At 38.8% G+C, this 27,568-nt stretch overlaps 1 pseudogene; it reads right to left on the bottom strand.

Annotated features, from left to right (window-relative positions):
• Positions 1 to 823: 823 nt before the first annotated feature.
• Positions 824 to 27,568, bottom strand: part of LOC127627325 (autism susceptibility gene 2 protein homolog) — a 53,335-nt pseudogene continuing 26,590 nt past the window's right edge.

Raw genomic sequence — 27,568 nt, 5'->3', positions numbered from 1 at the left:
AAAAGTTTCATTTCTGGGCTAACTATCTCTTTAGGAAGCTTTGTAGGGACACCAGCACAACAGCATCCAGAATACAACATATGCTTTTCAGCAGGGTTGGTCAATAGGGCCAGTGGCCTTAGAACATGCTGTAAGATGGCATATTTTCAGGACACAGACAACCTTTAGGTCTTTTTCTGTTTTCTTTCAATTCTCCTTTCTCGCTTTCTTGATCCATCCCTCATTAGCAGGGGTCACTCCCATTAATGAGTGCAGATGGTGGGTCAATACTGCACTAGCCCCAGAGTCAATACCAGTTACCTGCAACACAAACACTCAAAAGCTGCACTTGCAGAAAATCAATGTTGGGTTGCAGTCTTCTCCCATCACCACTCGCTGCCTCCTCTCTAAAGCACAGCTACAATTAATAGTTAATCATGTGAAAATATCATTTGAATTGTGAGTGAGGGAACTCTCAGTTTAGTTTTGCAGTATAAGTCGATTTATAAATTTGCATGACATGGACAGTTACAGAGTTTTGTTAAACAAATATCTTGCTAAGAATCTTTTTACCTCAATATCTCTCTGGGTGAATGCACCCCCCCCCCCCTCCAACACACACACAAAATAAATAAATAATAAAAAGAGAAAAAGTAATAATACAATTTATGTTATGCATAAAGATTCTTTTTGGATAATTAAGATTCATCTTATTTCTCAATTAAAATTTTAACTAAGCACCCCCCCTTTCCCCAATTCTTAGTAGCCTACTGTAATGCCAAAATAATCATTAAATTCTCAGTACATAAAAATAATATCCCAATGCAAAACTGTTCAAAGGTCCTAAAAAAACAACTTTATTTTTTCTTGTGATTTTGAGGTGAAATATAACCCAGACATTTCCTCATGGAATTCACCCATTTTTGTGTACAAAGCATATCACTCTTACAAAGACATAAGAAGGTTGAATACGATACTGAAATACCAGGCAGGTGTGCAGATATAAGGTCCAACCTTTATTCCATACATTTTTAAACCATGAATGTTCATCTTCATTTTTCACGCCTAAAGCTCTACTTGTTTTGTATACAAGAGTCTAAGAAAAACAACTGCACAACACCACAAGGTCGACAGAAAGAGTCTATTGCCACCCAACCATTTCAATAAGTCTCTCATATGTCCAGTTTCTGTGGATGGAGAAACTGTTTGCTGCTAAAGCAGTTCTACTATGACCCCGAAGTTTATAGCTGTTTGTTTCAATGGCTCTTCATTGGAAAAATAAAAAATCCAGGTTCTTCCTTTAAAACTCATTCAAATTTTCCATTTCAATAACGTCCAATCAGAACTCTCTTTGTCCTCTTTGCATAGATTGCATCGCCATGACCCCGCCCCCATTTGATTCTTCTTCTCTGACTGGACAGCTGCATCACCATGATTTTCATCCTTGAAGTGGTTCAGTTTTATTTCGATGTTTTTTAAAAAGCCTATCAAATTTACAATGTCATTTCGTTGCAAGTAATATCAACAAGATATTTACAATATCTTTAAACTTTACATAAACCAACAAGAATATTGTAATCCATACAGTATTTGTCTGCATATTTCCAAAGAAAATCAAGCAAACAAAAAAACTCCAAAATGTAACTTTGTACATGGTCAGCACTGAGTATCTCCAAGTACCATAGAGCAAATTAACTGTCAAACAGTGAGTTCATACCAAATTAGATATGTAGACATCTATATCCAGCAGCTCACTAGGATAAATACAAGGCAGGGAACCAATGAAACTTAATGCAAATACATAAAAATGTCTGTACATGAAAGAAGGTAGGAAATGTACAAACTAATTTCAGAATTCCTTTTCAGTTTTTCATGTGAAAAGGCATTGGATCAATATATTAGTATAAAATTTCTGGTTGGTAGTTAACATATACGTCTTATTTTTGGAGCTACGAAAAGTTGAAGCAACCAACTTTTTCCTTTGACGCCCATTATTAATAAACAAAACAAAAAACTGTGATGTGCTTTTTTCAAGGTACAAATATTTGTACAAATTACACATTTATCATTTACTTTATGTGAAAATAAGTGCATGTTGCCCGTTTGAAACTCAAACAAGGAAACTCAAAAACTTTTTTCCTTTTTAGTGTGTCACCGTGCCTCTACTTCTTTGGGGTTTCGTGACGGAGAGTACTCCCGGGGGTCTTGGGTGTTGATTGGTGTAGTCCTTCTTGGTGATGCTGGTCTAGCAGCACCAGAGGGTACCAGAGGTGGTGGGGCACTTAGCGCTGCCGTTGGGGGTGTCCGATTAAGAAGTCCATTATGTCCTGTTGAAGGGCTAAGCCTTGGGTACGGCATCCCACCAAGGTGTGACATAAATGGGGGCATATGGGGTAAATGTCCTTCAATGGGTGATTGGTGAAGTTGATGAAGCCTCGCCCGATCCAGTTCCTCCCGTAAATGCATGCGTTCCCTTTCCTCTACAAGTTGCCGTTGTCGCTCCTGTTCCCGTCGAACTTCCAGAAGGTGTTCGTGGTGTGAGTACTCATGTGGCTCTCGATCCCGGTAGGGCCGCTCTGGATCGTAGACACCAGGGAAGCGGTGTCCGGACTCAGAACGAAGCTGAAAGTCCATGCGGCGTTGCAGGTCGAGATTCCGATACGCCTCTCGTAAAGGATCCCAGGAGAACGCTGGGTGAGGAAGGCGATCACGTCCTGCGGCAAGAGGGCTGACACCCATAAAGGGTGCCATGCGGGTGCGTTCAAGTACGTTTAAGCTACCCATTTGGTGCATGGCACTCATAGAGAGGGGGAGTGAATGTGGCATGGGTACTCCATGTAGTGAGGCAGGTGCAGGAGGTTCATTACAGCGAGGAGAAGGTGGAGGAGGTTGATGGGACAGTTGAGGGTGGTGATGAGCAATGGGTGTGGTTTGATGATGTGGGGGAGGGATTTGAGTCTTGGTGGCTGCTTCGGATCCAACTACCACCACGTCCGGTTCTTCCTTACGCTCCTCTTTGATCTTCATATCGTTCTTCACTTTGTGTAGCAGATCCCCTGAGCTGGTTTCCTTCCGATCCCTCTCATTGTCTTTAATCTGTAGCGGTGGTGGAATACCTTTCTTGATTCCGTCGTTAAGGATGTTTTTTGAGTATGGAGAGGGGGATCGGTGAATGGGCTTGCAGGAGTCATCTGAGGATCTTTTGTCTGTCATCTCCTTGCCTGGAGAGCGACTTTCCTTCACCTTTATGTCTCCCAACATGGCTGCTTCTCGCTGGCGGTCTAATATCTCTTTCTCAGGCTCATGGTTGCGGTCAGCACTCTCACTGCGGTGTCGGCCCGAGTCGGTGGAGTTCTGACTGTTTGAGCGGATCAAGCTGCTTATCTGGTAGCTAACTGGAGCAGAAGCTGGAGAGGAGTGGTTTGAATGGCGATTACGATCTATAGAATCTCTGCAATAGGAAATAAGAAAGAGATGAATGTGTGTAAAAAATACATTTGTAAAACTAGAAAAGTGCATCAAGACAAACTTTGAATGCTGGCTTGACAAATCCTTTCCTGAAAAAATCCTTCATGTTGGAAGGTAATACAGGCCAGACAGACAGTCAGATATGTTGCTTGATTTTTGGAACATTTGATTCTCCATTACGGCCCAACTGCAAATTTGAACGTTTAGAAAAGATATAGCACACAAACACAAAAAAGGCTTAAGGTCTGTGCGAAGTTGGGTGGAAGTAGATTGAAAACTTAAATAACAGTCAGAAAAAACTGAAAATAACAGTCAGAATTTCTATTGGAGAAGTCAGAAGTCTATTGGAAATTGGGGCTCATTTTGATCATCCACTTTGGGAAAACTGTTGGTCTAAATAGTTAGAAAAGATAGCAAAGTGAGTAAGAACAGTCTGAAACTGTCGAGATTTGGTAGATGTAGCTTTTGGAAAAAAATTACAGTTCACAAAATGTGTTCTCTTTTTAAGGATTTTGAAATGATCCCCTACCTTATTTTGTACAATTGCAGTATAATAAAAGACAAAAAAAGTCAAACTGGTGTGTAAAAAGAGTCTGTAACACCTACCTGTCCTTATCTTTCTCTTCTTTCCCAACTGAAGAGTCTCTTTCTCTCTCTCTCGTTCCTTATCTCTCTCCCGTTCCCGGTCTCTGTCCCTGTCATGGCTGATCGCAGAGCTGCTTCTTTCGGCATCTGTCGATTTGGGCCACTGTGGAGGGGTGGGGAAGGATGGTGGCGTCCGATGCAGCCGATTCCATGTATCGTGATGGGGACTACTAAGACCAGGGAGCCCTGGACCCTCTTTGGGTCCAAACACACTGTTAGCCCCTAAAATAAGAAGAAACAAACCATCCATTAAACAAGTTAGTCCATCAAAAGGGGGTAAAAAAAGTTGCTTTTGTCTTTTGTTGAGGTTCTGCTCGCACAAACTGAAAGGTTAATAGTGTATAGTAGTTTCTTCTACTGATGTAAAATGGGGTACCATGGGGCTTACTCTCTACTGTCCTGTTTTTCTATACTTTTCAGGAGAGAATAAATCAATGACCCAGTGGGGTCAAACGCTATGAAAAGCAAAGCGTTCCATAGAGATTCTATTTCAGTGCAATTTCATTAGGAGTCCCATTCAGCCAATGAAGGAAGAAGGGAGAGGAAATGAGATATGACGAAAGACAGAAAGAATGAGAACGGACCCGCCACCCAAGTTAAACTGGGAAGTTTAACAAGAACTGGGAAAATAATTAATGCAAAAACAATGCTAAACCAGTTTGGCTGCGAGTTTTGAGTTGGGGTGTGAATTTGTCAAAAGCTTCCAGTGTACGACAAAACCAGTCTGTGTAATGCCTGCCTTCCCCCTGCCTCCCTAAACTCTTATTTGGCATTTGCTGCAACACTAAGTGCCTTTCTTTCATTCCCTCCTTTTTTTATTCCCTCTGCTCTCTCTGTGGTCCAGAGCTAAGCTGTGCTGCTCTGAGTCGAGCGAGAGGCCGGGGGCCGGGGCTTACCGAGGGTTGGGTTGCCTAATCCACCGAAGGCACTGCTTGAAAGGTTGCTGAGGCCGCCAAAGGTACTGGAGCGACTGAAAGGATCTGCAAAATGCCAAACAGGGATTAGCGACGCGGGGCCGGAGGTACCCAACCATTCCAACTGGCTTTTCTCTTACAAGCCAGCTTTGTTTTTGCGTCACTGTTACTGCTGCTATTCTAACTCCCTAAGGATTGTTTATTTCTCCCAGTAGGACAGTTGGAAAGTGTTTACTGGCTGCACATTAGGCAGCGAGAGGAGCTGGCCTGAAGAGCAATACCTGATTAGATGTTTCTCTTATCCTTCCATGTAGTTATTGGTAAAATATTAGGCTATAAATTAATACTTACCTTGCTGGGAAGGCAAAATAATTTCTAAGGTTGCATTTAGATATTTTTAATTAAATAAAACATCAAATACACAAAAGTAAAAACCAAATCCAGCATTATCTGTGAGGAACCAGAATTTAAATTCCTCGGTTCCAGGTAAGGATCTATGACTTATCCTTAATGTGTTTCGGCAGTTTGTCTCCATTTCCTCTGGGGCCCCAGGTGTTTATAAACTTAAATTGGATTGACTTGAAAGCTCACTGTGTGAAATCACCATTCAGCACAGAACCCACATAACATCACTGATAGAAATGGCTTCAATTTATTTTGGAATGAAACACAAGAAATAGGGGCTGATGGCAAAATTTACTATTAACATGTTGTAGTGTATACAGGTAGAATGCTTGTCAAAATGATCTTTGACATGAAATAGGGGAGGATTAAATAGTATTTTGGCAAATTGAATTTACACAGTATTGTGCACAATATCCACCATATTGTTTCCAAATCTAATACATTTTGAGGTTAAAAAGCACTTTCGTTACTCAGTAATAATTTAGTTTTGTTAAGATCAGGTTAAATTAATAATAAGCGACCCTTGGGGAGACACTTCTTAGCCTCTGATGACAAGACTACAGCAAACAAACAGACCTTAATCAGATGCCATATTTAATTTGATGTGACCAAAAAGAGAAGTACAGCTCGTTCAATATGTCATACTATCTTAAAGTCCTAGATCACTTCTAATTTTCCCAACCCAGAGTTTTTTGTGCTCTCGAAATTTGTGGAAAGATGTATTCTCAATGTTACCTTAGATAAACAATTGATACCCCCGGTATACAACACTACATCATATGGAACGGACTGTACTTGTTTCTATTATAACCTTGTTTTTGTTAGTAAAACAAAAGCTTTCTCTGATTAATGCCTATATAAGAGAGGAACATATAAGATTTAAAACATTAAAAGACACAGGGAAGAAGTATTAAAATAGTGGGTTACTTACACTTACCTGCCAAATGGCTGGGAGGCAGGAAGCCAGTGTGATGAGGAGACGGTCCATACGGAGAAGCTGCTGGATGGCCTGATCCTATTGAGTACAAAAGAAAATATCATCATCATAATCAGTCTGATTTTATACAAAGTATAAGTACACCAAAACAGCCGCATTTCATAAAAAACGAGTCAGGTCTTGGCTAAGAAAAGGAGCAGCCTTGATACTAAAGCAGCTTTACTTAAAGTGTGTCATTTTAATCTGTTAAAATACATTCTCCTATATCAGTTTAATGTGAAGAGACAACTGTAAGCAAGCCATTGCGGCTTTGTGGCAATTTGAAAACATTGCTCTGCCTGTTTGAGCGGTCCAACGTGGATTAACCAACATGGCTAACCAATGATGTGGGATTGCAGCAGGACTACCTCTAATAAAATGTTTAGTGGAGAATTGACTAATTTTCTGAACAAGGGCACCTAATGGTGTACAAAGATCTGAAGAAAGCCATTCTGCAATGGGTCGGCCGAAGCACAGAGCAACAACGCCAACACTTCCGCTCACAGACGCTCGGCCGGCCATTCGCTCGACAGCTCCATGACACTTGCCGAAGGTGGCAGCTGGCTGAATATTGCAACATCGAGGAGATCCTCGATCTGGTGGTACTGGAGCAGTTCATCACCCGGCTACCGAAAGGGACAGCAGAGTGCCACCGACCGGCATCGCTGGATGGGGCGGTCTGGTTCTGTGTGGATTATAGAAATGTCAATGTGGTGTTTAATCTGATGCCTCGGATTGATGAACTGCTCGATCGTTTAGGTGCGGCTCGCTTTATTCAACACTAGATTAAATGAAGGGATATTGGCAGATCCCCTTAACTCCCATGTCCTATAAAAAGATGGCATTTTCCAAACCGTTTGGATTACACCAATTTGTGACTCTTCTGTTCGGTTTGTTTGGGGCCCCATCTACGTTTCAGCGGCTCATGGACAGAATCCAAAGCCCGCAAGCGTCTTACGCTGCTGCCTATCAGGATGACATCATTATTATCAGATACCACAGTGGCACCTGTGGTATCTGAGGGCTGTCCTGAGGTAGTTGAGATGGGCGGGACTCACGGCAAACACAAAGAAGTGCGCAATTGGTTGGATGGAAGTATGGTATCTGGCACCCGCTTCCTCCTTCCTAAAAGAGCTAGAGACTTATCACACGCAGGGCTCCAGACTCAAAAATTTACTTAGGAGCCATTGGCTCCCAAACTGAAACATTAAGGAGCCAAATGTCTGTTTTTAGTGGCCAAATTACAGAACAGCTTGATTTAGATTGCTGTTCAAAAACAAGATAGAAGCCGAAGAAAAGGAAGTCAGCTGGGAGTGAATGGGAGATCACAGCAAATATTATTTTCACTTACTTACACATTTGCTCCAAGAGCAAGATAATATATTTGAATGACTTTCCAGAAAAAATACAAAATAAAATAGAGAGTGGTGGATTAAGACAGTAAAATGGTTGAAGATGCCAAATGTAATGTCACTCTGTCTGCAGCTGTAAAAGAAACCCCCTTGCAGCAGTGGTAATTCATTTTTTAAAACTTATTCCAGGGTAATGTAACACAAAGCATAATGTTATAAACCTACACTCAATATTTAAAAAATTTATAATGTGAAAAGTTTGCTAGATTTACACTGCTAAATAAGGCGGATACGTGTCAACACAGTCTATTGTCTAAGTGTCAAAAGCTTGATTATTTATATAATTTAAATGGTTTTAAATATTGCCTTAGTCTTTCTTTACTGGTACCAGATGGCCCAGACACAGAGACTACAAGTTTAATCCAAATTAACTCCAAATTTAATTAAATCCCAAATGAAGTTTATTGTGCTACTCCAATGCCAATAAATAATTACCAGGTGAAAAAAGTGGTACACAATACGGGACTTTTAATTATAAAGAAGCCCAGAATACACATGGGACTCTTATTTGAAATGTCTGCACTCCCATTTGTGAGCTCACTAATGGCTGATTTGCTGAGAAAGTGAATCAGATTCAGACTGATAACCTGAGCTCCTGAGGTCAAACCCTCAGTTCTTTTCAGGTGATTTATGAAAAAGACCAGATTCAAAAGAGTAATTTGTTCACAAATCTCTCGCACTGGGTTTGTTGTTGCGTGTGGTGCAGCAAGCTCGTCATCACAACAGAATTGGAAAAAAGAAGTGTGACACACACTGGTGCACGCTCTAAATATGTATTCAATAACTCACAGGATGATATCTGTCAAAACCGCGTATGAACGCACACAACCGGACTGTTGCCAATGGTGACTAGATTTTAAATGATTGTAATAAATAAATTATTTTTAGCCGCATTTGTGACCATTTTAGTCACAGTCTGGAGCCCTGACATGTCAATTCAGTCTGAACTATATGTCATTTGTTTGTGTGTATCATTAATGAAGAAAACAATTACAAGCTCCTCCATGAAACAATGCAGCATAATTATATTCTAAAGGGCAGACACGCTCATGTTGCCCTTCAACAGAGATCTACCAGTCAATTGTATCATGTAAACACATTTATATTCATGCTCGTGGCCCCAGTGTCAGGCTGAGGCAACATTCAAAATAACAACATGCAAATCAGCGAGCAAGGAGCTGGAGAAAAGTCATACAGATCCAATTTCATTATACTGAATCCATACCAATGAAGAGATTGCAATATAACTTACAAGATAAACTATAAATAATCTGTGAGGACAGTATCTAAATTGGGATTTATACACAGTATGTACGTAGAATGAAAATGAAACTTAAAAATAGGATGTGTGTATGCGGTACGGTCAAGCATTTATTTACCATAACCAGCATCACACATTTACATAATAGCAATCAACAGTAGCTGGCTTTTTCCAAGAATAGTTGCACAACTGCAACTGTCATCTTCCTCATCTTGGCTATTAAAATCAACATGAAACTACATTTTGCTAACCCATTTTAGTTCCTTAATCTCATGTAAGTAGATTAAAGCAGGTTTATTTAAAAACAGGATATTTACTTGACCTTTTGCACCAAATTAATTGTAATTAAAAGTGGTCTCTATATGATCGGAGGAGAGAAGTTGAGAAATAACGGATTGGTGAAATCAGCTGAAATGGGAACTTGTTTCAGCGACCGAGCAAGTTCTTACATTCTTTTTGTAGAAATACCATGCATTGAATAATTAATAATATGACCAGGAATGTGTATACAGTAAATGAGAGTTTATAGGGTCAATTGATTTCATGTTTATTTTAAAAAGATTTTTTCCAAGTTTTCAGAGAATTTGGAGTGTTCTGATGCATATTCTGCAGAATAATTTTATTACACAAACCTGTTGATGAGAAGAGCGGTCTGGCCAGGTCATGAGGGTAAGGGAACCCAGGAAACACACCAGGGGCAGGCGGACGGCTAAAGAGATCTAGTTTTCCATTCATGTCCAGTTTATGAGGGTCCAAGTGCATCTGCTGTTGAAGGACAAACATAATTTTTAGATTATACTTAATGTAAATAAACAAAATCCTGCATGCATAGCTGCATTAATATCTTCCAAAACATAAAAACATTTGGACATAGCTGAAATAAGAAGAACAAAACTGTATTTTTCTCTATAACACTACAAGTAGAGGCTGGCTTATGCATCCTTGTACTTCCCTCTAACTATACTGTATATCATATTAAAGAAAGAAAACAAGGGGAAGGCTTCTCCGAATCTTTTCTTGGCTTCTATGATAACTCACTTTCATTTTCTGTTGATGGTGGTAGATCTGCCAGGCAATCTGAACATGCACTGCACACCATTTACCTGGCTTCTGACATAAACACAGAGGAAATGTCAAAGCATTAGCAAAAAGGCAGTGGCATTTATGGGGAAAATGTAGGGATTTGGAATAGAATGAAACTGTGATGCTTACTCTTACTGATGACCTAAAAGGATCTGTTATCTGTGAGAAAACCGAGAAAAATAAGACACCAGAATTAATCTCTAAAGGGGAGTTCACAATGACAGCAACCCACGGGTTCCTAAAGTCAGTCATTTTCAATGAAAGTTGGTGATTCATGGCGACATGAGTGACATTGATTGTCAGCGATGCAACAATGTTGAGCAGAGCTCAACTTTATGCAAATGAGCAGTGACAGATCTCTGGCAGTGATCAGGCGCTTTATATAGTAGGATTCTGCTGTCGATTTGGAGCGCCTACTAGCAAATAACAGCCCAGAGACTCTGCGACCTCCAGTTAATCTATAGCTGTGAGAACAGGGTTTGATGTGCATCTCCTCAATAGGTGGCTTACCCTTGGGTCCTTCTGTAGGAGTGTGTGGGGGACAGCTCCCGGTCGTGCTGCAACATCAATGGGGTTTGAGGCCTGGAGAAAGAAATTGAAACAGTCTTACACAAGACTAATGGAACATAGTTTAACATTGAGGTCTGACATCTGCTTCATTACTGTTTTGAAATTAACTATTTATTGATCACAATTCAAAATTATTCATTATGTATGTAGACAGGAGCATATTTTTCTGGACATCTAGAAATGATAAACACAATGTAATCGAGAATTTAGTTCCATGGTGTGATTACTAAAATACTAAATATATCTGGCACTAGTTAACCTCTCCTATATTTAGGCGAGAAAACACTATTTCATTTTAAGGTTGTGTACTCTGCACTTATCCAAATATAAAATTTACTCTTAAAATATTAACTATGGCTTCTGTATTTTTCAACAGATTCTTTTATAAAAATCATGTGAGCAATTGTGGGCATGGCTGAAGTTTCAAAACTTCAATTAATTCCCAAGTATGGTGGATGCTACAGTCAGTTTTCCTCATAAACCATACTTGCTGGAAACTGAAGACTTGCTCTAGCTATGACTAGTAGCTAACACAAAAGTAAGAGTTATTTGAGTGCCAGGCAAAAATCATTACACACCAACGGAGTGGAAGCTATATCACGTATGCATGCACACGCGCACACACGCACGCACACACACACACACACCATCTCACTCAAGAACAAACAGTTCAAGTTCACACAAAAGCCTCCAGCAGGTTATTGAGCCTGCACCTCTTTGCATAATCCATTAGAGGAGAAAATGACAGTGGTAGATATCTCAGGTTGTTTGCAATGTAAATGCAGCTGTGTGGTATATGAGGGCACCATGAATACTAATGGTTAGGTGAGTCTGGGAATCAGGGACCATACTATATTTCCACTGACTGATACAGAAAACTGGAAAGCTAACATCCAATGTTAATGATATTAAAGATACATTTTGAACGTTTTAAAATGTGTTAATAACACTAAATAGATATTCACTTCAAAACGGTATACCGTATCTAAGTCAATTTCTTTCTTTTTTTTGGACTTTCTGCTACATTCGTTAACAAAGAAAGCTTTACTTGTGGGAGAGGGGGTAAAACATTGTTAATTAGTTAAAAGTTAATTTAGGGCTTAAAAATATTTTTTTTATTAAGATTAACCCTCCTTCTGTTTTGGTAGACAAATTAACAGTCAATCTGTAGAAACTTCTACCATGAGCTTTTATCTAAGGTTCATATTTTTTCACTGCATGTTGGTGCATGTTGGAATCATTGTCCACAGTTATTGGCCACATCTGAGCCTGAAAACGGGCAATATAAAACAGACAACTAACTACATATGCACATATTTCTCATTCTGCACAAGTCAAAATAGTTAAGTCTACATTTCATGTGTGAGGCATAACATTAAATGAGTAGTGTGGGCTAAGGCCTAACCTTTGGCTGGAAGGCGCCTTGCAGCGAACTGAAGGGCCCTGAATGTGGAAGCAATGGAGGCATGCCCGGCATAGTTGGCGGATAGGAGGGAAAGAACTGCAGAGAAAAATTATTTTATGTAATAAAGAAAGAGAAAATGTTTATGACATTCTTCTACTCCTATCATCTCTTTAAGCTATAACAACTTTACAAGACTGCTTTGAAGATGACATCAAACCAAGCATGCTTAAAAATGTGGAAAAGGTTTACAAATATGTCTCGAAGTTCAAAAGTGTTTACATAGTGAACTTTTTCATATACAGTCAAAGCAAACAGGTTATGCAGTCAAAACAAGTTGACACTTACATTTGAATGTCTCAGGAAAGGATTGTCCAGCTTTGGAGCGTATTTGTCGAACTAAACAAGGAAAGTGAGAGAGAAGAGAAAGAGCTCAATTTAAAAACATAAACTCAAAGGCATCTGTAACCAAAAACATGAGAGAGCTTTACTTTAGTGAGCTTACATAGTCAAATAAAAAGCAGATGAAGTTCAAATAAATTACACCCTCTTAATAAAACAATTACACAGTAAAGCAGCCATTAAATGTCACATGAAAGAAAAAAACACTGCAGCCGCTCCTGGCAAAGGCATCAGAGAGCAAGCCCAGAGTGTGGGAATATGTTCACAAAAGACTCAAACCAGATTGCTGAACAAATGAAAGGCACACTTCACTTCCAATTACACTCTTATGAGCCACTCATTACGTGATAGTGTCAGTCCTTTATAGTTAAGAAACATATATATAGAAAAGTTATAACTCCTTCAAGTCTTATGACCAGTTAAGCTGTAAAATTTCAGAGTAAAATCAGTGGCCTAATTATAGTATAAGCAACAAGAATTAGCATGTGAATGTGGCGAGATTCTGTATCACTGAAAAAGGACAACGTGTCAGAGTGCGCTGACATGATTTATGATTAGAATTTTAAAAAGATTCATAGAAATTTGATGAAACAAATCATACTTTTAATCTTTTACATTTTCATAACATTTAAATGATTTTTTTATATATATATATATATTTTTTATAAATATTGTTTAAAATATTTTCATAAAAGGATTTTATAAAAATATGTAATATTCTAAAATGTGTTTCATTTACAACTTTTTAATAACTTTTTAACAAGTTTAACACCTTTACATAATTTTTCGATAAAATTATTGCATACATAAACACAAGCATTTTGTCATAATTCCACTAGCTCAAGTTTTTAGATAGAAATAGCTCCATAAAGAACAGAAGCCATTCAAGTTTGCCATCTACATATTTGTATGGAATTAACTCATCATGTTTAATCATGGTCAACTTTCAAAATGTAATATAAAATATACTGTTTACAAAGTGTAAATCATACTCTGTAAGACAAGCTCAAGTCATCTCCATCAGTGAATGGTTTTTCATTAAGTTCTCCATTGCTTTAACATCAATGTAATTATTAGTAAGAGCAAGTGATTTCTTTTACATAAACATACAAATCCATTGCAAACCCTCTTTAGCGCAGATTTTACAGAATCTCGCCATCTCAGGTGATTGTAATAAAAAGGATAAACTCTAAAGACACATGTGCATGTGCATGTTTCTTTGAAAAATAGCAGTGCTTAAACCACAGCCCACTCATGGTACAGACTTTATATTATAATAGATCAGCAGGCATAAGCTGCTTTTATCCTTAAACGTATGAATGTGTGGTCATAATTAGAATAAATCAAACACATGAGGTTGCCCTGGCTTAGAAATGCAACAATCTGGCTTGCCTGCTCGTTACACTTCTGGGTCCCTTCTGGGGACCGCATGTCTGTTTTATGGTTAACACTTGCTGAGTAAATACAGCAAAGGTTTATGGTTGTACATAAAAAAAACAGTGCTTCATAATTCACAGCCCCTGACAGTGCTTTATAACAAACAGCTTTGGTAAATCAAGGCTCAATATTACATCTGTAAACAATTAAAACTTTATATTGTTTTTCAAGAATTGGTAGGAGAAGAAAAAAAGAAAGGAAGAAAGAAAGAAAGAAAGAAAGAGAAACAGACATTGTATGAAGTGTGTTACCATTTAAAGCCAACATGAAATTTGATATTATTATTTTTAAGTTGACTCCATACAGTAAACAAGAACACTGCTTCCTGTGCAAAGACTCTTAAGGCCGAAACATACACTATGTAAGTACGTGAACGCAGAGTCATTTAGCTATGCAAGCTCAATTTTATGCATAGTTGCGTTCCAAAATGTGTCAGACCACAAGTCATAACACATCGCAATGAGACGTTGCATTCTCAATGTTTCCCCAAGGGGCACTATAGGAGGCACTGGTGTGAACTATTCACTTCTACAGTAACTAACTACTGATATGGCAAAGCAACAGTTTGAAGATAATTTTGCTGAGCAAGTAAGTTAAAGTCATTATATTTAAAGCAACTTACCTGAATAATAACACATCCACAGACTTTTGAAGGTAACTCTATCTTCCCCTTGGGTACTGAGGTTAGTTACAACCACAGTAACTCAAGAACGCACGTTGTGTCAACGGGACCACATGTTGGCAATGTGTTGGCCTAGCGCTTGCATCTTCGTACATATACTTGCTTAAAGTATGTTTCGGCCTTAATATATGTATGGTAGAAATGCTTTAGCAATAAACCATTAACATCTTTCTCAGCAGAAAAAACATACATTTAATTACATGGTGTTGGAAGAAATTTAACAATGTTAGTTTGGCAAATAAGACCTTGTATTGTTTAAAATATTTGAGGAAGGTGTGGTGGAGTGTATGCTGTTTAAATAACAGAGATAAGATGCATAACCACAAAAGATTAAAAGCAGCAACTTACAAAGCATACAGCATGTCTAGAACTAATATGTAAGCACATTTTAACCTACCAAAATTGTAATCTATGATTCAAAAATGCTAAACAGCCTCAAACTTTTCATCTCCGGCTCTGACATAATGTGATATATCTTTTGAATTGGTTCATGGTGAATGGTAGAGATAGTATGCCGATAAGACACTCTCATTTCAGTCTGAATACGTTTCAGAGATCTCAATGCATTTCATATGTCTAGCTAATTTTGAGGAGCTGAATTTATCTGATTACAGGCTGCCAAAGTTAGCCTCTAATAGCTGCAATGCACACAGAAGCAATTAAGCTTTTTTAAAACAAGCACGTTGATGTCATGACTTTCATCTGAGGTGAGGTCATGTTTTGACCGCAAGCTTTGAATGTGTCACACAGAATGAGTTCTGTCTGTACCTCAGTCACGCCACAGGGCCTGTCTGCCACCTGTTTTTCTCAAACCGCCCCCAGCACTCAGAAAAATCATAATTTAGCTCATATGAAAGTAATAAAACATCTCTGGCTCAAACTATAAAAGCGCAAGGCGTCTGGCATGTCAACGAGGCAGCAAATGTGTTTTTATTAGGGGAAGAGCTACAATACTTTTGGTTGTCATGGGGCAATAGTTTATCTTGTTAGGATGATGGGCATCTTTTATGTCACTAAAATGGTGCTGTAAACCTGTTGTAACCTCTGTTTAAGATTTAAACAGGTTGAAATTAAGCTTTGAGCCCCAGTAGTAGGTAATAAACGCTACTACATGGCAACAAGTTTGTGGACACCAAAACACTACACATCTATGGGTAATCAACAGGGAATTGGTCTTCTCTAACAGCTTCCACTCTTCTGCAAAGGCTTGAATAATAGATGTTGGAACAAGGCTGTGGAAATTCGTTCCCATACTTTTGGCCATGTAGTGTTCTATTTGGCAGATTAAAACAGACCAATCTGTATGAGGCCGTTTAGGATGGGGCTTGTTTGTAGGTTGGGATGTTTTAAGGGGGAATAAGGAAGTAGGAAGGGAGTCAAATCTATCTGTTTTTACTTATCCTCACATTTCTGGCTGGGGCACGCACCAAGGGTGGTGCAGTGGGCGGACCAATGATGGCTGCAGGGGGCAGACTGGCAGGCAAGGGCGTGAAGGTGTGCTGATGCGTGTGTTGGTGCTGGTGCATATGCTGATGTTGGTGAAACTCAGCCCGGAGGAGCGACACAGGGGCCAACGGCGACCCTGTCGCCCCTGGCGCTGACCCCCGACCCCGCTCTGAACTCTGAACCAGGAAGCGGTTGTTCAACTCCTGCCGCAGAAGATCATGCTCTGCAAGAAAGGAGAGCGAAGGGGAAAAGGAGGGGAAAGGGGGCGGGACACGGGAGGGAAAGAAAAAAAAGGCAAAGGCGGCCAGTGAGATCTCACAACAGCGGTAAGGAGAGAAAGAGGGTATTCACCTGGCTTTCTCTGTTTCTCCAATTCAAGGTGTGAGGGTTTTCTACGTGAGGACTCATTGGTGGAGGTAAGAGAGTTGCCTGTGACAATGTGCCAATCAGAATCCCCGAATGAGGCTGGCAATACATGATTGGTTGGTTGAAAGATATCAACAGGCTGGTATCTAAAGACAAGAGAGAACCAAGAGTCACCTCAGCAGAAAACACACACACACACTTGACCCGACATACGTGAACTCTGATAACTCACTTAAGACTCTTCTACAATTTAGACACATTATAATAAGAATGTGCACTGAAGAAACTTTTCTTTTTACTTGTTCTTACTTGATGCTTTTATAAGACATCAATCTATCAAGTTATGCTTTCAATTCAGAATGTAAACTTGTTTATTAAACTCTAATTATTTATTTATTACTTATATACTTATAGTGCATAACCTCTCTTATATAAAGATTAGTATGTAGCACTAAAATGCCTGGAATTGGCATTTAAAAGCCAGGTTATATTGGCAGTTATCAACAAAAATACACTTACCGTCAAAGGAAAGGCAGAGATGAAGAGGGCAGGTATAATTTTCATCTCAAATTATGAAATTAGCATAGAATGTGTCAAATTTGGCATTTAAAGAGATATACAAGATATAGCATTTAAAATAGAGCTAATGTTAAAGTAAAAAATAGCCAATACAATAGAACAAGAGAGCTGCTCAAGTGTCCTTTTGAGAAACAGACTGAGCATATTACAAATGAACAGTGTAGCTGACATCATTCTTTTTTACATAAAAATAAGAGACAATTGGATATAAGACACATTTTTCATCTGCTGACCTCTGATGCGTGCACCATCTCGCCTCACTCTTGAGAAATCTTGAAAAGAATGCAATTTAAGAGCAAGGCTATTGTTACTAGATACTTTTTACAGAAAGCTGTCTTTAGTATGGGTCACTTGTCAATAAGCAGACATAAAGTGACTAACAGTAAAGTAAATGAGACTACCACTCTGTGTGCTTATTTAAAAAAAAAAAAAAAAAAAGGGAAATTTTGATGCATTTGATGTATATGACCATGTCCAAACCAGGTGCAACACGACAAGTTTCAAACTTAGCCAATCAGAACATATTTGATGTTTAATCCAAAGTTTTGTGGAGCTGGATTTTGTACCAATGCAATTTAACTGTGGTGGCGATGCTTGCCATTGCAACACCACAGAAATCCTAACCAGCAAAATTATCGACAAAATGCTCTGTCGTTCATTGCTTTATCGCATCACGCCTGGTAAGAACATGGCATATGCTTTTATAATGTTTATAATTGTGTGCAATTTAGTGCACCGTATGTATTATTTTGGTAAGAGAATACAGACTCTTAAAGCGACAATTTACCCAAAAATGAACATTCTGTCATCATTTACTCACCCTCGTGTCTTTCTTCTGATGAACACAATAAGAGATGGTAGGCAAAATGATCGTCTCAGTCACATTCACTTTTATTGTACAGAAAAATGTGTCATTCTGCTTAGGATTTGTGTTCCAGAGAATAATAAAGCCATACGAGTTTGAAACACATGAGGGTGAGTAAATAATGAAATAAATTTCATTTTGAGTGAACTATTCCTTGGGTTTACAAAAATGTGGGGCTTTAAATACAGTTCAAACAAAACGACACCAAATACAGTTTAACTTTCAGTGAAGAGGTTCTTACCTGGATAGGGTGGTCCGGCAGGGTGTCCTGGCACCACAAGGCTGTTGGTCGGTAAGGTAGGCGGAGGAGGCAGTGAGGCAGGGTTGGCAAACATGGCCGGATGGCTGGAGAGGTGAGAGGGCGAGTGAAGGGAGTAGTGGGAGGAGGCCAGTCCAGCTATGGAGAGAGGCAGTGGAGGAGCAGGAGACGGGAGGCCCCTGAGATGATGAGGGGAGTGAGGCAGGTGATGTTTGGGTGGAAGAGTAGAATTGCTGTTGCTGTAATAAGGAAAGAAAAATGTGATATGAGAAACAATATTAATATTAAAGGACAGCTTTAGAGAGCAGTTCTGAAAATTTTGTGAAACAATCATGCTCAACATTAACAAACAGCTCTGTTCCAAAACCTAATGAGCTGCCTAACTGACTGCTGCCTATATAGGGCAGCATCCAAACTGAAATGCAATCTCATAACTGACTGATTTGGAATTGACAACATATGTAGCAACTCTGCACAAATAAAGCTGCAAATGGGAGTCAACTCACAATTGATCCCAACAGAGTCTGATATTAGCAAAATGCTAAGCTAACAATGTGAAACTCATACTGTATATGAATTAAAACACATGGCAAGCAAAAACATTGCGTGTTTTATCACTGAGATTGTTGCAATGCATTCTTGTATTGTCTTCACCACAAAAGGATACATACAATGCAGCCTTAAATTTGGCCAAAAGAAGGTAAAAGGCACCTGCCTATCTTTAACAACAGCTATCGTGTCAGTAGGGCATATTTGATGCTGTCTAGATAGGACTTCTTGCAATTAGTTTGAGCTTACTAGGTTTTCAAACAGAGCTCACGATTCATTATGAGCCAGTTATGGGTCTCATTTATTAATAATATTGAGATAAATGCAAATAAATTATTAACCTGATGCCGTGAAGACTGCTGTAAGGCGAAGGATGATGATGACTGATGATTGGCCGGCTGTGGTGCGGCGGGGGTGGGACTCTATACTCTTGTGGATAGGATTGGTTCCTCAGGAGTGGAGGGGTTGGGATAAGGGGCAAAGATTCCTTCTTGATGCTAAGAGGGTTCAGGGAGATACGGTGTGGTCTGGGCGGTGGGGCTGCCGCCGCAGCAGGGGCAGGAGACCCCGTAGGGGGCGATGCAGGAGTCGGACTTGAGATCGGTGGGACAAACGAAATGTCGTTGCTCTGTTCCTGGCTACGCTGAAGTCCAGACAAGTTGGTCAAGATGTTAGTTTTGGACCCAAGATTCTCATTCGTTGTTGTAACTGGAAACAAACAAACAAACAAACAGCGATGAGTCACAGAAGGCACAGTAGTATCATGGGGATGTCTGGCAACTGTCTGGCAGACTTGTGATATTTCAGACTGCTGGTGGACTATGCATAATTTAAAATGCCTAACGGTACGTGTCCACTGACGCGGAGTGAGTGGAGCTGAGCAGGGGATTTTGGGATTCACAGCAGAGCGGATCAAGTGGTGATAGCATAGAAAAATCTGGAAATGCTGAACTTTATGCAAATGAGGCAAACAAAAGTGTTTTTGCTGTATTCAGTACTTAAATCACATCGTTACACATTAGCCTACTATATTTAATTCTGATTTCAAATGCAGTTTGAACTTATTCAATGAGTATGTTTACATGCATACAAATAATGCAAACTATCAAAAATCTGTTTATTATAGAAACCTGCATTTACATGATATTTTAAATCATCTGATTATTTGCAGCTTTGATGTCAAAACACAACACTTGTGCACATTGTGAATGGAGGTAAAGGTGTTTACATGCAATGTGAAATCGGGGTCATGGGCACATTTTTTTTTTGCTTATGATCAAAACGTTTATAACGTTTATAAAAGAACACAGTTCAAATTGTTAACATGCCATTACACGGTGTTGGCTAATTTAACATAATCAGAGTAACAACATGTAAACATGCTCATTGTGGAACTCAAGATATTACATTGTATTAAACTGACTCAGTATGTATACTTTAGAAAAAAACAAGAGAACCGTGTTTGTATTTTTCCAACTACAATAATACAAATAAACGAGGACTTTATTAACCAAATATAGAAATCAATTTAAGACCATACTTATGCCAACCACACTGCTAGTCAATTTACAGACAGATTTACCTAAGAGATTTCTTCTGTGCCAGTGGATAGTGTATTTATTTATTTTGTCCATTGTCCACTGTTATTTCTTCTTGTCTGAATTGTCTATTTAATGCTGTATATATTGTCTACTACATGTTGCTTACTGTTTGTCCTTTAGCACTGTAATCCCTAAAGAAACAATTTTTTTTAGCATTGCCCTGCAATGTTTTAAAAAGAAAATGACATTACACTTGAACTTTAACTTGTAGTGTAAGAATATGAGCATCACAGGGAAACAGAGACAAAGAATGCATCTTTGCCCAGGTGTATGTACTGTATCTCAAATCAAATGCACATGCAGTCTGGCACAGGTGTAGACATGTAACCTAAAGCGTGTGATTGGTTTGCTAATCCATCTATTAGTTTGTAGCAGGATGAATGGCAACCATCTGTGCCGCCCACACTGTACAAAGCTGGCATATGCCAGGGCACCATGAACGTCCACATGCGTCTGTCTCTATCTTCCTCTCTCTTATCTCCCTTTTATCATTTTATCCCAGGTTTCTTTTATTTCTTCATTTCTTTCTCTCTCTATGGGTTTTATGAAGTGTTTAATCAGGTAATTTTCATGCTTGCCTATAATCAGATGATCCAATTTTCTGCAAGCAATCCAGTCAGAATGAATAAATCAGAGCAAATTAAAGTTAAATGCTGATCCCATTCATAGATTTACAGAGCATACAGTCTGCCATGAAATAATTATGTTTCAATTGTGCTGTGAAAAGTGATCACGCACCCTTTATAATGGCCTTTCTGAGTCCCACCTCACTCTCTCTCTCTCCCCCGTACCCTTTCACGAGAGTCTCTGTTCTGAGGAACTTCTGTTTTCACCAAATTAATCAGAGTGCAAGAGAATCTTTTAGCCTCCATGTTTTACAGACTATAGTCATTCAGCATGTAAAGGCATGCATGATAGAATGAAAGAGCGAGAAGAGTATGCATGAAAAATACAATGATGTAACCACATATTCATGATGGGGAATGGGTGGTGGGTTGGGAATAAATGTAATAATTTAAGAATTGACTTGTTAAACAAACCCATTATTCAACCACTGAATTATATAGTTTTAATGGAGAAGGGGGCTGCAGATATCTGCAATTAACGTATATACAGGACAACACTGGTGCCTTTATCCACAATCAAAAGAACCAATCGCCTTACTGTTAAACACATTGCCTGTTTTTTCCTCTGTAACGTGCATGCATTAGCTGGACCAACCTGAATCTTTTATATTTTTTTATATTTTGTATTTTTTTAGTGTAGTTTGAGTTAAACAAAGAGCTGCACTTCATCTATGAAAGGTGCTATAAAAATAACATTTATTATTATTACTATGGATGCAGCAATGTAAAGGCCGGTCAATATTTATCGGCCAAGTAATGACCAAATTAAAACCAAATGGACAGAGCCTGGGTAGCTCAGAGAGTATTTACGCTGACTACCATCCATGGAGTCACAAGTTAGAATCCAGGGTGTGCTGAGTGACTCCAGCCAGGTCTCCTAAGCAACCAAATTGGCCCGGTTGCTAGGGAGGGTAGAGTCACATGGGTAACCTCCTTGTGGTCGTAATTAGTGGTTCTCGCTAACAATCCAGAAATAATGATGTACACAATGTAGAATGGTTGGCACTCCAAAGAACATGTACAATTTAATTAGGGCCCAAGATTGTTCTTCTAAGGATTATTATTCTTCATCTTTTTTCAAGGTTTTCGGTACTTTTGGGGTACTTAACATGTGTGAAAACTCTTAAATTTTGCACACACATCAGAGTCGTAAATTTTGCACACACATCAGAGTCGTGTGCCAATAGGGCTGGGCTCTGTAGTGCCCCCTTGAAAATGGCCATGTAAGGGGGGCTCTGTATTACCCCCATTTTCACCTAGAGTCACCAAAATTAAGCATACATAGTTCTCATAAAGCCGAACAACTTTCATACTCACAGTCATTAGCTCTGCCCAACAGGAAGTTGGCCATTTTGGATTTTTGGAATATTGCAATCTCGGAACTTTTAAATACTCCTTGGTGATTCATGAGACTGTCACCACATTTAGACAATATTATGTAAAGACATCGAAGATGCAAAATTGCGAACAGATTTTGATATATCGAACGGTGTTGCCATTGCAAGGCATTAAATTAACGGCGAAAAATGGGAAACAGGAAGTGTCTCATAACTTCTGTGTGCAATGTGAGATTTAGATCAAAATTGAGATGTATGAATAGTCTTAGGGGCTAATCACATGGTTTTGACTATTTTGGGTCATGGTCATAGCGCCACCACCTGGCAGCAGGAAGTGTGGCTCTTACAATTGATTGTGTTAAGCTCAAATTGCAAGAAGGTCTTGTGCGATTACATCAGCATCCAATCAGCAAAGAATAGAATGGAGAGCAACCACACAACCACTGAATTATCATTATGCATACTTTACTGGCCAGAGCGCAAGCATAAACACAGAAAACAGAGATGGAGAGAGGTAGAGAGAGGAGGAGAGTCGTTTAAGACAATATCTTCCCCAGACCACTAAACAGCACAATTAATGCAGCCCACATTACTAACAGCTTACTGCAACCTCAGACAAAGCCTTCCAAAGCCTGCAGCACACACACTCTCTCCCTGGCCATTAAAACCTCAGACCAATGGTCTTAACGATATACCTGCGGCACATTAACATACCACTTAATCATTAATGGACACCAATAATTGAGGAATAAAATGCCAGCCGGAGTTTTTGACATATTTCTCCCTTGATATTTACTTGCCAAATATGATGCACCTTTAAAATGAGCTCACATTTAGAAATAGAACATATTAAAGGATTAGTTCACCCAAAAATTTAAATTCTGTCATCGTTTACTCACCCTAATTTCATTCCAATTTGAACCCGCACAACACATGACATTTTGTGAGAAAAGCGATGAGAAATTAGCTTATTGTGTCCCACAGCAGAATGACAATCATACGGGTTTGGACAACATAAGGGTGAATAAATAATGACAGTATTTTATATATTTGAGAGAGACATTTCTTAGAAAGTAATAAGGCTAAGTTGTCTTTTTATGATCAGTTCTGAAGGTTTTCTCAGAACGTTAGTGGTTAAGATTTGTTGGGTCAAATCAAATCAAGTCAAATCTTTTCATGTCAGACATTTCAAAATAAGAGACCCATGTGTATTTCGGGCTTCTTTATAATTAAAAGTCCCATATTGTGTATCACTTTTTCTCCTGGTAATTATTGATTGGGATTGGAGTAGCACAATAAACTGCATCTGGGATTTCATTCAATTTGCACCCTTGTAGTCTCTGTGTCTGAGCCATCTGGTAACAGTAAAAGACTAAAGCAATGAGACCTTATGGCTAGCGCCATCTTTGATTTTTTATGGGAATGACAACGAGGCTGTGAGGTATAGACCTACAGTCTATTCAATGGCATGAATGGTGTAAAGCTGTATAAAGCTCCTAGATCACATCTGATTTTCCACAACTCATGTTGTCAGGAGTTCTTTGTATATAGAATGTTCTTGGACAGATATTTTATCAATGTTATGTCCACGGAATGATCCAAAAATCAATCAATCAATCAATCAATCAATCAATCAATCAATCAATCAATCAATCCATCCATCCATCCATCCATCCATCCATCCATCCATCCATCCATCCATCCATCCATCCATCCATCCATCCATCCATCCATCCATCCATCCATCCATCCATCCATCCATCCATCCATCCATCCATCCATCCGAGATCAAGCTTTTGACACTTATAACAATTGAGGGACTTGTTCACAACTACACAAGGTGCAAACATTCACTGATGCTCAAGAAGAGATCAAACTACTATATGCATACTAAACTTATGTAATTATCTGTAATGTAGATTGTGAAATGCAGTATTAAATAAGACATTTTTTTATCTCTTTTATTTGTATAAATTATGAAAGGGGTGTGAACATTTATGAGACATAAGGGAATACAAACTTATATGAAATGCCATGTGATTATGCTTCAAACCAAATTTCCCTACGGAGACAAATAATGTCTAACTAACTAAGATTTGTTGGCCGGGGGATTAGTTGAAGATAAGAGTTAAAGGAGAACTTCAACCCAATAGCCGCCTCAGAAAGGTCTAAGCAAATGCCCTCACAGATAACCCTGTTTGCTGACTTTTCTGACAAAGCACGGAGAATAAAAACGTTGCCTGCCAGTGATATTACCTTGGAAACCAGTCTTCGAGGCACGTTCAGGTGGTAAAAGTGGACAGTGGTAGTCAGGCTCCTCAACTAGTGGGCTGTAGCACTTTAGGTACAATGGGCACTGAGCTATCTCTTAATGATGATTCTAATGGGCCATAATGGCAGCCAGCAGGCAAGACAAGACATACAAGCTTGGCTTCTTTCTCATTAAAAATGGCCTGCAAATGTTCCAGCGTCTGGATGCTTGCTATAAGTAATGAAGGGACTTCTCTACAGTCCAGAAAGCGGCCGTAATCATTTAGCAGAAAATGACACAATGTCATTTGAAACGAGCAGTTGGGCAGGCAGTGTGGTGATGTCACGCCATTGGCAGAGACACAGCAGAGTTTGGCAGAGACTGTGCGTGGTCTTAGTGCGGGCAAGGTTGTCACATGAGAATTTGTTGTCAATTTGTGGTCACTGTAATTGCTAATATGTCAACCTCACTGCAGACACACTGGAAAAGTGATGGGGAAAGATGGTATTTAAAAAAAAAATGCTGCCACATTAAAAGATGCATGGCTTTCAATTTGCACAAAACATCACATATTTTGGATGTTGGCCCTGAAATATTGCCTTAGGAATCTTTTAATGAGAAGGCAGTGCCAAATAAACATGTAGCTCCTTTAACTTTTGTTTTTGACAACTGACAGGCCTATTTCTCAGAGACAAATAAATAGAAGACCTCATTATCCACCACCAAGGTGAACTATAATACTGTTATGCCTGTTACCAACACAACAACTTCAGATATGCACAGTATTTAGCAGATAAGATTTTTCATTTTCTAAAGAAAATGTGAGTGGTACAAATTCACCCCCACAATGCTAAGGTGTTGTAGGTGGTTGCTGAGTTGCTATGCAGTTTCTATGGTGCTTTGAATGTTTTTAGCGTACTTCTATGCAGTTTCTTAAGTGTTCTGAGTGGTAGCTACTAGTAGAGGTTGACTGCTATATAATTTTTCCAGATTAACAGGTGCCCATAGTTGCTTATCAGCAAAAAAAAAATCAACAATAATAGTTTACATAATTTCTTCCCCCCCATGAGTCATCTAGAATGGGGTTTTAGACAGTTCTAGAGAATGAGCCACTGGAGGTGAACTATGAAAAATCACTGACACCACGTGGGGATTGGCTGAGTCTTTATTGACAATATTCATCCTTATTTATCCTCACTAGCATAACTTGCATATTTTGTTATTTTGATCAGATAATCAAGTGTTCTAAATTGAACTATTTACATACACTCAGTATGAACTTTATTAGGAACACCTATACACCTCCTTACCTACTATGGCATGATTGTTGGTGCTAGATGGGCTGGTTTGAGTATTTCTGTAACTGCTGATCAATTGGTATTTTCATGCACGATGTCTCTAGAATTTGCTCAGAATCGTGCCAAAAAAAAAAAAAACATCCATTGAGCGTAGTTCTATGGACGGAAACGCCTTGTTGATGAGAAAGGACAACAGAGAATGGCCAGACTGGTTCGAGCTGACAGAAAGGCTACGGTAACTCAGATAACCACTCTGTAGAGTTGTAGTGAGCAAAATACAATCTCAGAATGCACAACACATCGAAACCTTGAGGCGGATGGGCCATAACAGCAGAAGACCACATTGGGCACTTTATTAGCACCATAGTGTTCATAGTGTATAACAATCAATCGTTGAATTACTGTAAGAGTGCATATTTAGTGCTTGTTAAAAGTGGTGCTTTCTTTAAACAAATAGCGAAGCTTTTAGCTTAAATACATTTCTCAGTAGTAAGGTGGTAGCATGTGTAGTTTTTTAAATCAAGTAGCTTTTCAGTAGCAAAGCTATTTTATTGATTAGGTTAAGGTAACCATTAATCAAAGTACCATGGTAGTATCATGGTATTCTTTGAATCCCCTTGACACACCATGTAAATACAGAATGGTACATAAATACGTTAGTTGTGTATCAATTTACCACAGAATTACCATTTGATACCATCAGATATTGGAGTTTGATTACCCAGATGTGCTCACACGAGGAATTTGGCCTCTGAACAGAAGCTTATATGGAAATACAACAGCTAGACACATAATTACAGGATAAGATGAATAGTATATGTAAGCAGAATTAAATTACATATAAATATACAGGAATATGATAAGAAAACTAAGTTCAAATGGGTATGGGTTTATAGAGGTAGAAGTATAAATATGAAAAGTAAAATGTAAAAATAGTGATTTTGCATATTGAACAAATGGGTTTTGTATAGTTCATTTGTATGAATACGCATGTTTTTTTACATGCAATTTTACATTTTACATCGCACCATACCGTATACTTATATACTGTACTGTATTATGCTGTACCATGGCCATAAATGTCATGTAAATTAGTCTTTTAGAAGCTTTTTCTATCACCGTATGTTGCGTGCATCTAGTTGAAAGAATAATAATTAAGTTGTTTATAAGTCGCAAACTATTTTGGAATGTAGTTTGTAGTGTAACTTGCTTCTTTCTCTAAAGTGTGGCTTTCAGCTTAGCTTAATTTATTTTTCCGTTGAGTTGTTGGTAGCTTAGCAAGCTAAATTTTTGGAGTAGCTTTCCCAACACTGTTTAAAAGTTCCATGTCATGTACAGAAAAGTCCCACCTTATACACAGAATACAATTTTTTATATATTTCATATACAATTTTGTCTGGTTAACATGGGAAACTGCATCTGGGATTAGATTTATTTTGGACTCTTGTTTGGGAGATAGCAAGCACCACTAATTAGAATATGCAATAATTCCAATAATTTAACAAGTACTTCTTCTAAAATATTTTTTTCTGCCTTGAACAGAATGGCGTTTTCAATCTGTAACATGAAGTAGACGCAACAAAAGAGACCCTTAACACAGAGTAAAATCACAGCAGAGCTATTAGACACAGACAAGAGAGCCCTCAGGAACACCCATAGATTTGTAGAGGTCGAAGGTCACATTCTGAGAAGGGAGTGACACTCCCTCGGGACGTGTTGGCATCGCTGTACACCAGATGACACTTCAGCATACTA

The sequence above is a fragment of the Xyrauchen texanus genome, chromosome 3, assembly GCF_025860055.1.
Source record: "Xyrauchen texanus isolate HMW12.3.18 chromosome 3, RBS_HiC_50CHRs, whole genome shotgun sequence".
NCBI classification, from domain to species: Eukaryota; Metazoa; Chordata; class Actinopteri; order Cypriniformes; family Catostomidae; genus Xyrauchen; species Xyrauchen texanus.
This window is presented reverse-complemented; position numbering and strand designations above follow the sequence as displayed.